This window comes from Lepidochelys olivacea, assembly GCF_965140295.1.
Source record: "Lepidochelys olivacea isolate rLepOli2 genome assembly, chromosome: 2".
Classification (NCBI taxonomy): Eukaryota; Metazoa; Chordata; order Testudines; family Cheloniidae; genus Lepidochelys; species Lepidochelys olivacea.
This window is the reverse complement of record NC_140412.1, coordinates 67,628,245-67,640,443: the sequence shown is the minus strand read 5'-3', so window position 1 is coordinate 67,640,443 and position 12,199 is coordinate 67,628,245. Positions and strand designations below refer to the sequence as shown.

Here is a 12,199-nt window from a genome sequence, read left to right as displayed (position 1 = left end):
CCTCAGGGCTTTGGTCTCCTTCCCCCGGTGAACCTAGTTTAAAGCCCTCCTCACTAGGTTAGCCAGCCTGCTCGCGAAGTTGCTCTTCCCTCTCTTCATTAAGTGGAGCCCATCTCTTCCTAGCACTCCTCCTTCTTGGAACACCATCTCATGGTCGAAGAATCCAAAGCCTTCTCTCCGACACCACCTGCGTAGCCATTCATTGACTTCCACAATTCAATGATCCCTACCCCGCCCTTTTCCTTCCACGGGGAGGATGGACGAAAACACCACTTGCGCCTCATACTCCTTTATCCTCCTTCTCAGAGCCACGTAGTCTGCAGTGATCCGCACAAGGTCATTCTTGGCAGTATCATTGGTGCCCACGTGGAAAAGCAGGAAGGGGTAGCGGTCCGAGGGCTTGATGAGTCTCGGCAGACTCTCCGTCACATCGTGAATCTTAGCACCTGGCAAGCAGCAGACTTCTCTGTTTTCCCGGTCAGGGCGGCAGATAGATGACTCAGTCCCCCTGAGGAGAGAGTCCCTGACCACCACCACCCGCCTCCTTCTCTTGGGAGTGGTGGTTGTGGAACCTCCAATCTTAGGACAGTGCATCTCATGCCTTTCAACTGGCGGAGTCTCCTTCTCCTCCTTTCCCCCAGACGTATCATCTGGGCCACTCCCCGCAATGGTACCTGTGGAGAGAACATGAAAACGGTTACTTACCTGTATCTGCATTGCTGGTACATAGACGTTCCCCCTTCTTCTTCTGGAGGTCACATGTTGCCAAATTTCTTCACCGTCCTCCTGTCCCTGCTGCGCAGCCTGCTCTGAATCTTCAGAACCTTGTGCGCGTAGAAGCATATCCTGACATCTGTCCAGGAAATCTTCAGTTTCTCTTACGCAACGCAGGGTCGATACTTGTTGCTCCAGACCTTGAACCTTCTCTTCCAATATGGAGATCAGCTTGCACTTTGTACAAAGTCGCTTCTGTCCTGTGGAAGAAAGACAAACATGGCACATCCAGAAAGAAAAGTAGTACTTGTGGCACCTTAGAGACTAACCAATTTATTTGAGCATAAGCTTTCGTGAGCTACAGCTCACTTCATCGGAAGCTTATGCTCAAATAAATTGGTTAGTCTCTAAGGTGCCACAAGTACTCCTTTTCTTTTTGTGAATACAGACTAACACGGCTTTTACTCTGAAACATGGCACATCCAGTGCAGGTCACAATAGCTGAACACTCACCATCCATATTACCTTCCTACTACAAGCTTCCTCAGGAGATGCAGTAAATTACTCAGCGAAGCCGTTAGGGTGTAAGCCTCAGTGGGCTCACCCCAGGCGAACTCCCAGGCAAACTCCTGCTGTTTGCTGCTCTGCTGTTCCCCGCTGCTCAGCTGGTTCGCAGAGCGCTGGCTTTTTTAAACAGCCAGGCTCACCTGAAACAAAACACTCCCCCCTCCCGCCCTTTTCAGCCAACCAGTCAAGCACTCGCTCAAACTTTCAAGCTGCCCTCGCTACAAACACTCCGATCCTCTCACCAAACACACACTCAGATACCCAGATACTCACCAACACAGATCCCAGGCAAACTCCTGCTGTTTGCTGCTCTGCTGTCCCCCGCTGCTCAGCTGGTTCCCCGCCTCTCAGCTGGTTTGCGGAGCGCCAGCTTTCTAAAAACAGCCAGGCTCACCTGAAACAAAACACTCCCAACTCCCGCCCTTTTCAGGCAACCAATTTTCTGACAAATGTTCACCCACAAGTGATAGGTTGTTTTTGTCTTTTATCATTTTATAAGTTGGAAAAAAACCCTCCACATTCTGCATACTCCTACTTGTCACTGTGGCGTCCATGTGGCGTATTAACAAACAATTATAAATCATACTTGATGGGGACTACATCCTGAAATAACTCTTTCCCGAACCCCATCTTCTGACCTTCATACAACCCCCCAACTTCGCCAAGCTCATCATCAGAAGCAAGCTCCCTACACAACAGGACACATCAGCTCCAAACAACACCAGACCCTACCATAACAGGTGCAAAACCTGCAGACATATCTCCACAGGTATGATGATCAGTGCTCTCCGAACACACCTTTTGCTATCCATGGGTCCTACACATGCTTATCACAACATACGGTGCACTTCATCTAGAGCATCAAATGCACCAACAACAATGTGAATGAAACCAGACTATCACTGTGCTCTCAAATGAACTCACACAGAAAAATTATAAAAGAAAGAAACACCGTATCACCCATTGGCAAACACTTTCCACAAAATGATCACTTCATATCTGACCTCTGGGTCCCCCTCCTCAAGGGAACCCTGTGCAATGCCTTCAAAAGATGAGCCTGGGAGCTTAAATTCATAACTTTGAGAGACACTAAAAATCATGGACCCAATAGACACCCTAGTTTTATGTCTCATTACAACAATCTGTAACTTGCTAACCCTCCTTTGTCCTATGACTATGGAAGTGATAACTGAAAACTTCAACCTGATGTGGTGATAGACAAGTTGTGAGGGACTGATTTCCAAAGGTATTGAACGCCTGTATCTCCAGTCAACTTCTGTTGGAATTGTGCTCACCTATTCTCAAAATCAGGTTCCTTACCTCTTTATAACCCCCTTTCTCATCTTTAATGTATAATCTACCTGCCTTAGAACAGTGTTGTGAAACTTCCTAATTTCTACAGTGCTTTGTTTACAGAACCTTAGACACAAAAGTAATAGGGATATGTTTATGAGAGGAAGAATTTTTTTAATGACAGGTTTCAGAGTAACAGCCGTGTTAGTCTGTATTCGCAAAAAGAAAAGGAGTACTTTTGGCACCTTAGAGACTAACCAATTTATTTGAACATAAGCTTTCGTGAGCTACAGCATCCGATGAAGTGAGCTGTAGCTCACAAAAGCTTATGCTCAAATAAATTGGTTAGTCTCTAATTTTTTTAATAAACATTATAAGTACCAAGTTGAGGATATATATACTTGTTTTTATACCTGATTTTTATTCATGTCATTTTTGTTTCTAGGATATGGCATTGGTATCCCTTTTTGTTATAACCTATGATATGTTGCTGAACAAAAGTTGAAGGAATTTTATGCTGTCTGCGTTCAGTTTTAATTCCTAGCCAGATACAGTTTTGAACATATGTTGTACAAGTATTAGACTCCATTTCTAAAAGAAACAGTAACAGGTTTTTATTAACAGTTTTCACTAACAGAGTAAAAAAAAAAGCTATGGTTTAGTTATTTGCATATTATCAGTAAATTTAGACTTCTTCTGATACTATATGGAAGTCTTGTGTTAGCAACTTTTATGAAGTAACAAATTCAGTTTTTGCTCCCCAGCTAAGAATGCTTCAACAGAAACATATGTAAACCTTTAATACTAAACAGTAGGGGAGTGATTAATACTGTGTGGTGTTAGTAATAAGAAAGTAAAGCATTGAGGAGAAAAGTGCTGTATGGGCACATAGCAGCTCACTTTGAGTAATATTGCAGTGGGTTTTAAGTCTGTGTGAGAGGAGTTTATCTATGTATTGTACATATGAATAGATGGACACGGGAACATTTTTAAACTGGATTGCCTGAGGTTACATACCTACTCTCTCTATTTGGCTAGCTATGTAAAAGTGCCTTTATCTTTAGTGCTAAGCACCTAAAGAATCCACTTTGTTCCATGGGAGATGTGGATACTCAGCTCCGCTGCAGATCAGGCCATTTTAGTTAGGTGCCTAAGTATAGATTTAGATGCTTAATTTGAGACATCCATGTTTTAAAACTGTGGCCACTGTAGACTTCTAGTTACATATGAGAATCATATGGGCCCTTAAAACTTCAGAAAACTACTTTCTTGTTGTGCTGGTCACAGAAATTACTTGACATACACTGTCAAGAGTACTAAATGTCAGATAGCTACACCTTTTTCTCATTATTGTACATCTGATAAGTAGGAAAACTGAAAAAATGAATTACAGAACTTATCAGCAATTTTAAAAAACACTTACATACATAATAGTCTCTGTATATTCTCAAAAAGAAAAGGAGTACTTGTGGCACCTTAGAGACTAACCAATTTATTTGAGCATAAGGTTTCGCTGTAGCTCACGAAAGCTTATGCTCAAATAAATTGGTTAGTCTCTAAGGTGCCACAAGTACTCCTTTTCTTTTTGCGAATACAGACTAACACGGCTGTTACTTTGAAATCTGTGTATTCTGTTTCAGAATCCATAACGTTAGTTATTTTATGGAGCTAGGCGTGCATTTATAACATGCATCTAAGATTTAGTGGATTAAATTCACCATGCATGTGTAGAATATATTCATGATGAATATTTTCCAGATTGATTAGTAGTTTGTACAGTAGCAGCAATTTGCATGGCATTCCACTGTAGCCTGACAGAAGATTGATTACAGCTCGGGTTCCAAATGAACATAGAGTTCCCCAGTTCAGCAAGGTATTTAAGCACGTGTAATTTAAAGCATATGAGTAATTCCCTTGGCATGGTAGGATTACTCATGTACTGAATCGCATATGCTTAAGTACCTGGCTGAATTGGGGTCTAAATTGTTATGCTAAACATTGTAAATAAAGCAAGCTGAGTTGTGTAATTTTGCAATATACATACAGAATCAGAATTCAGAAATACAGAATAAACTGCTACATCATAATAAATCTTTCACTACTATATATAACTAATGAACTGCAAGTCTGATTTTGAAAGTGCACTACTAAATATTGCTCATTTTTTTCAGAGTTCAGAAAAAAGCACTTTTTTAAAGCAGTTCATTGTGTAAGGTGAACATTTAACTTTAAGCATTTAAATTTTATTAAAAAACCCAAATTTGATTATTGTGATTAAGTGGTTTAATGTATTGAAATTTAGTTTTGCTCATGTGCTCTACTTCAGTAGCACTGTGCTAGCAAACAGCTATAATAAGGGAAGTGAGCTGTAGCTCACGAAAGCTTATGCTCTAATAAATTGGTTAGTCTCTAAGGTGCCACAAGTCCTCCTTTTCTTTTTGCGAATACAGACTAACAGGGCTGTTACTCTGAAAGCTATAATTAGATTAGCAGCCTGTTAAACAGTGATGACAGTATCTGAGCCTCAGAGAGCATGTGCTGGGTTCTGCATGTGCCTTTCTCTGATTGGCTGCAGACGTTGCTGCTTGCCAGTTTGATAGGTTTCCACAGTAATCTTTATGCTGCATTACAGACATAGATACAGAGGTACTGTGTCCATGCAACGGTGGAGGTGCTCATCTTGTAGCATTAAAAGAAAGCGCACAGATGAAAGGCATTGGTCTTTGTTATAAAACATCAGTACTTAACGACTGCTAGCTGGAAACAGAGGTCAGTGAAGGAGTTTCAATTCATGGTAATTACTTTCAGGTCTTTATCTCTCCCATAAAACACAGTCATGCATGAAATGAATACTGTTAATCATGTCATCTATTTAATTTGGTCTTGCTTTCGTTAATATCATGTGTACTCCAGTGGGATAGCCATCAGATTACAAAACATGTCGTTACAGCGTGGATTTAGCAGGGAAATAGAATATATTTTTACAGGAAAATTTGCTTTCATGTGAAACCTTAAGCCTGTGCATGTGAGCAATTTTATTAGTTCCCTTTTGTTATGGTAATGGCAATATTGCATTTATTTGGGTCTCTGCAGAACAGTTGAGTTAGAGGCATGTAGGACTTTCTTTACATGGAGATGAAACTGTTCTAAATAATGAGCAGTTAAAAGGATAATTCTGAGAGAGGTACTTATACTTATATCAGGGTAATAACTATCCTTGTGTTTTTTGCAAAGAGGTCAAGAAATGTGGAGTAATATGCTATCGTTCTTTCATCAAAGATGCTTGTAGCTTTAGTATTTGAGTAGTTTCTTTCTTTCGTTCTTTGAATTCCCTATTAGGCAGCCGGGGGGGGGATCCCAAACTGGTATATTGCAGCATATTCTTTGCTGCACACACAAATATTGTTCCCAAAGGCCAGATTTTGTCCCAAAGCCTTGTTTGTTGTAGGAATTGCCTTTAGCAATAAAATGAAACAATGTGTATAAGACAATCTTTTCTTCTATGATTCTGAGACTTCCAGAATGTTTTCCATAATTTGAGCACCATTTTATTTAATCTCTTTGAGATTTGTGACCTACATATTAATTAATATGAACTTTTTCTGATAAAAACAATGCCAGTTTAGAGGGTATGTTTCCCAGTTAAAACTGTATTTGGAAGAGAAGAAAACAAGCACTGAGCAATGTAGTCATACTTCTTATGAAGGTAGTTGACTCTAAAGCTGACTGTTAAAACTTAAAGTTAATGATATTGTCTGTGTCAGACTGTAGAGCCCACAAACTTGTGTGGTAAGTCACCATTCATCCAGCTGGCTTTCTGCCACCATGCGTCTGAGGTAACAGTAGATTGCCTCAGCTAATATCAGAAAGGTATAAGGAACTGTAGCTACTTTAATGTTGCTTTCTACTCCTTCCCATCACCTCCCAATGAGGTATTGTGTTTGTGCTGTCCAAAATGTTGCAAAGTAGAGTTGTAAACTTCTAAAATATTGAATTAAAACAGTGTAACCTTCTTAAAAAAGGCCCATAAAATTCCATCTTGGTCACTTGCTTGCTTAACTTTCTATGTAAGTGGATATACGTACAATGTATATGAGTGTTTCATAATGTGGGGCACTTCAAAAGCAAAGATATTTTATCTGACTTAGTTCAAAAATATTTGCACTACTGTAAATTTCAAATGCATACTTAAATTCTGATTTTAGTACACGACAAAGCATTGCCAACAAAAATGGTTTTGAAATTATTATTGCTACCACAGAGGAAGCTCAGTCACTGTCTGCTTGTATTGTCTGCATTTGTCTGTGCTTTATTGCCATAAGGTGTTTTTACTGGTGCAGGCTTTGAAAATAACCTTCCTGCATAGCAACAGTTAGGTCTGGACAGTGATGAATGGGGAGAATGTGCAGGCACAATGTTCTTAGTGTATGGCACTTTTTTCCAATATCCTCAGAATTACCATCTAACTATTTATATGGTTTGTAAATTAATGTCATGTGCATGCTTTAAAGAAGAGATTTCTTGATAATATCTAGAATAATTTTTGACACAAGCCTCTCAAGCCGTGTATGATGGAGATGCTGGTAGTGGTTAAGGGAAGTTGGTAGGTAGAAATCCCCAGCTGAATAATGTACTTAGCAAAGCTGACTGTTTTCATTCAAAATGAAGACAACGTGTTACTTAAAGTGAAAATTAAGTATATGCAGTGAACTAATACTGTATATCTGTAAAATGATAATGACTTCTTACCTGAAAACGTTTCTTATGCTTATCTCAGATAGGTAACTTGGTCCATATTTTAAAAGTGAGCATATTTTTTTCTTGGTGATGTGTAAAGCATTGTTAAAAGAAAATGTATACTGGAATTGCACGTTGTATAAATAACTATAATGTTGTTGTTTCACCAATAGTTAGTCAGACAGATGTCTCTCCCTCGGTTAGGTGTGACTGATTTTTTTCTGGCGCGGCTAATGCAGAAAAGCATGAAACTAGCATTGATGACTGTAATTTACAGTAATACTGTTTTATTATCATCAAGAAATAAATGGCTTTTTTAGAGGCGAAAGCTTTGTTTTCTAATGGAATGTGTTTTCCGTTTGGGTAGGGGCAGCAAACAAATTCAATTTAAGCAGTAATTCACATAGATAACATTTTAGGGTTTACTCATCTCAGCTAAAATGAACTTTTGAAAAAAACTTTCAAAATAGAATTTTACTAGATTAAATCTGGCATGTGTTTCAGCTGGTTGTCAACAAATAGTGAGCTGCAGGGGACTTATTTAAAACTAAAAAAGTATTTTAAAACTATTCAATGTTAGGAAATATATGGATTACACATGATAATTGTATTGTGACCTATCTTAATATACCTGTCTTACCTCTGATATGTGGCTTTATAGCATGCCTCAGTTTTCATCAAGTCTTGTATAAACTTCCCTATTAAATCGCACTTTCTTATAACATAAAAAGGGAAAACTAATGCCAAGGAACAAAGTAAGAATACAGACATGTGATATCCGGCACAGGGTTTCAGCAGTTAGAAAATGTCCAATATCCAATTGCCTAAGAATCATTTGTTGTATATTGTATTTAAAATAGATTTTGTACAGTTGAATGTGGTTTTATCACCTTTACTGTCATAGTAGGTATCCCGTTATAATGCAGTGGTGTCAGAAAAGAGATTTGCATTCCAATATTTTCAGGATCGGTAATGACTGCTGACTTTTTTGTGTGTGTGCATATTATTGATTGGGTTTACAAAAATTATATTCAGACTGAATTTGAGTATATACCAGGGGTGGGCAATAATTTTCGCAGGTGGCCACTCCACGAATTTTGGTAAGTCGTCACGGGTCGCACATTTCTACTATATGAATGGAGGGGGTGTGGGGTCTGGGAGGGAATTTAGGTGCAGGAGGGAGCTCCGGGCTGGTGCAGGGGATTGGGATGCAGGAAGGGGTGTGGGGTCTGAGAGGGAGTTTGGGTACCAGAGTGGGTTCTGACCTGGGGCAGGGGGTTGGGTGTGGGAGGGGGTGCAAGGTGCAGGCTATGGCCAGGAGGTGCTTACCACAGGTGGCTCCCAGCCGGCGGCACAGCAGGGCTCAGGCAGCTCCCTGCATGTCGTAGCCCCACACTGCTCCCGAAAGCGGCTGCGGCTGGCTGCTGCTGGCACATCTCTGCGCGCCCCTTGAGGGTGGGAGGGTAGCGGGTCTCCGTGTGCTGACCACGCCCTTAAGCACCGCCCCTGCTGCTCCCATTGGCTGGAAACTGGCCAATGGAAGCTGTGAGAATGGGGTTGGGGGTAGCGCGCAGAGCCACCTCCCTCCCCCCCGCCACCTCACCAGGGGTGCACAGAGACATGCCAGCTGGCCACTTCCGGGAGCTGCGTGGGCACTTCCGGGAGCTGCGTGGGACCACGGCAGGCAGGCAGCCTACCTGAGTGCCCCGCTGCACTGCAGGACTTTTAGCAGCCTGGAGATCATGAGGGGATAGCCAAAGAGCCTGGCGGGCCAGACAGAAATGTTAGATGGGCCGGATCCGCCTGCCGACTGGATTTTTCCCACCCCTGGTATATATAGTAGTCTGACTGCCACTAACAAATAGCATTACACTAGCTTAGATTTATTAAGGTATTATGTCTTTCTACTGCTAAATATTTAAGTAAATTTCGCTGTACTTAAAACCGTGCCAAATCTAAAGAGGAAAGACTGTTCTTAAGGTTATTGCATTTTTGTAGTCTTCCAGCAATAAGAGAGATGATATGAAAACAGTCATTGGGATTTAAGGTATTACTCAAGTGTTTGTCTGTGGGATTTTCACTTGGGTGCCTTGTGATTTGTAAAGTTAAGCAAGTGCAAACAAGAATGCCAGAATATAAATTTCTAGAATTGTCCTAAAACAAGTAAAGTGAGATTTTGTGTCCTAAAGCATATTGTCACAGTTTAGGGCAGGTGCATCTGTATCTCCACTCCGTGGTCCATGACTGGCACCCACTCCTCAGCCACCCTGGGCTGGATTAACCTTTTGTGGGCCCGATGCCAAACATATTTAGGGGCCCCCATGGGGGAAATGGGCATGAGGTGGGGTAAGTTAGGTACCCAGAGCAAGGGGCCTGCCCGGGGCAGCCCTGGTCCCCCAGCCCAGCGTGAGGGCACTGTTTACAAACCAACAGCCACAGATATACATTGGCCTGCCCAGCCCTGCACTGCCCGCACCCCTTGGGAGCAGGCCTGCACCACACCCTAGCACCTTCCCACGGCCCCCCAGCCCAGCGACCCCCATATAGACCCCTATGCCCAGTTCCCCCCTGGACCTGCTATGCCCAGTGCCCCCCCACCTAGAAACCCCCCCCCCACAATTGCACAGCACCCTGCACACCACCACCCACAGTGCCCCCTCCACAGACCCCTATGTCCAGCACCCCCCACAGACCCTCCACTGACCAGCGCCACAAAGCACAAACCTCCCCCAATGCCCAGCGCCCCCTCAAGCTCTCCAGAGACCCACTGCCCCATGTCCCGCCTCCCAGTTGCATTCACCACCCCCACTTGGAGGTGACTGTGTCCCCTGGGGTGAGCTGGCTGCGTGGCCGGGAGTTGGTCCTGGGTGGGGATTACTCCAGCCACTCGGGAGCTGTGCAGTCAACCAGGCTGAAGCAGGAGGGAGGCCTGCCCGAGCCAGGCTCCCTCAGGACCCACTTGCCTGTTGGGGCCCTGCCAAGCCTCCTGTGATGCACTTCTCCCCCCCCACTGGTCGAGAGTGGCCCAGTCTCTACTGGTCCCACGGAGCTCGGTCCTGGGGAGGCAGGTGGGACCCTGCAGGTGGCTGGCAGCAGAGTCCACTCGGAGCCGGAGCCTTAATGGGCCCCTTCCAAGTGTGGGCCTGGTGCCATTGTAAACCCAATACTGCAGTCATCACCTCTCTTGATTGGAGACCTGTGTCTTTCTCCCTCCTGACCAGGATTTTTCCAGGCCGCACAGCTCCCTGCCTACATTGTGGTAGACCTAGCAAGCCACACAGCCTTAGCAGGCCAGCATCTGTGCTTTGCTCACTCTCCAAAGTCTTATGAACAGCATAATTGCCAGCAGTCAAAAGTTATCACAGAGCTCTTTCTGAGCATTTCTTAAGGTGTAAGCATTACAGAGAAAACATACAAAAAACAGTAAAAGTTCCTATACTATTGCTAAAAGCTTACCAATTGTCAGCTGTTAGTCTAATGGGGCCTCAGTAGGCCAAAGCCCTTCCAACTTTTCCCAGGAAGAATTTGGGCCCCCCTTGGACAGAAGGTCCTATCCATTTGCTGGATCAGAAAGAAAGCTCTGAGTCACTTTAAGCTCAAGCTGTTTATCCAAAAGTCCTTTCTTTGTCAGTTGATCTGTGGAGAATTCAATTTGAACTAGTATATGTGAGCTTCTTCACATGAACACCTGAAAGTACTTCTCTGGAGGTGTGACAACCTGAGTGAATTTGTGTACTCACCCCCCACTGTTCTTAGTTCCTGGAGGAGTTGTTGTCACCCTCCCCAATAGAATTGCATACAGTCCCTTGCCCAGTATGATACATAAACTTAATACAGTAAAGCATCAGAGGGGTAACCATGTTAGTCTGGATCTGTAAAAGCGGCAGAGTCCTGTGGCACCTTATAGACTAACAGACGTATTGGAGCATAAGCTTTCGTGGGTAATGCATGCATCCAACGAAGTGGGTATTCACCCACGAAAGCTCATGCTACAATACGTCTGTTAATCTATAAGGTGCCACAGAACTCTTTGCCGTTAATACTCCCAAAGATATTGCAGGAACTTTCCATATCTGTCACAGACATGTTTCTCCTTTCTCTGCCTTTTCAGTTCAAGTGCAGGGGTTACTATTGCATATGTAGTATCAACCCATATTTGTAATTCTACAGATATTCTTATAACTTTGTTAGAACTCCTTAAGAGTGTCTCTGACATTGATTAGTTTTTATTTTGGTGGTTTGTTTTACTTTTTAACCTTTTAGATTTTAAAATCTTTATGGCAGATTCTGCTCTGAATATGTTTGTGCAGAGCCCAACACAATGGAGCTCTGATTATAATTGGGGGTTCTGGGCACTATGGCAATACGACCAATTAAAGATAGTGGTAACACTACCAAATTGTATCTAAATCTGCTGGGTGTGTGCCATAGGGGATGCAGGGAGGAAGAAGGTTCCTATTCCCCTCACTGCCCTACTGTGCAGGGACCAAGTACAGTCACTCTTTCTCAAGGGATGCAAGAACTCTGTGAGTCTAGCCCTCACAGCATTTGAAAGGAGGTGGAAAAAAGATGGAGTCCTTCTAGCTCTGTACTTCTCACCTCCCCCCATGCCAGCAAAACCGGCACTGTGTAGAGGGAGCACACACAGCAATCTCAGCAGCTGTGTGCTCTAAGACATGCTGTGTACCTATCTGAGGCATAGTGCCTCAATCTACTCCTACCTGATGATTTAACTGGGATGATTTAACTGGGATGATTTAACTGATTTAACTGGGATGATTTAACTGATTTAACTGGGATGATTTAACTGGGAATTGGTCCTGCTTCGAGCAGGGGGTTGGACTAGATGACCTTCTGGGGTCCCTTCCAACCCTGATATTCTATGATT

The 12,199-nt window shown here is 42.9% G+C and overlaps 1 protein-coding gene across 5 annotated transcripts in view; it reads left to right on the top strand.

Annotated features, from left to right (window-relative positions):
• FAM110B (family with sequence similarity 110 member B) overlaps positions 1-12,199 on the top strand; it is a 212,912-nt gene that overhangs the window by 91,098 nt on the left and 109,615 nt on the right. Inside the window, exon 1 of one of the 5 annotated variants that reach the window (XM_084618546.1) lies at positions 5,226-5,343. The exons of 3 other annotated variants lie outside the window; for them this stretch is intronic. The gene's annotated coding sequence lies outside the window, so the exon portion shown is untranslated. Of the gene's footprint in view, positions 1-5,225; positions 5,369-12,199 lie in introns of those variants that run through there. One more of the 5 variants, XM_084618547.1, reaches the window with a different exon arrangement.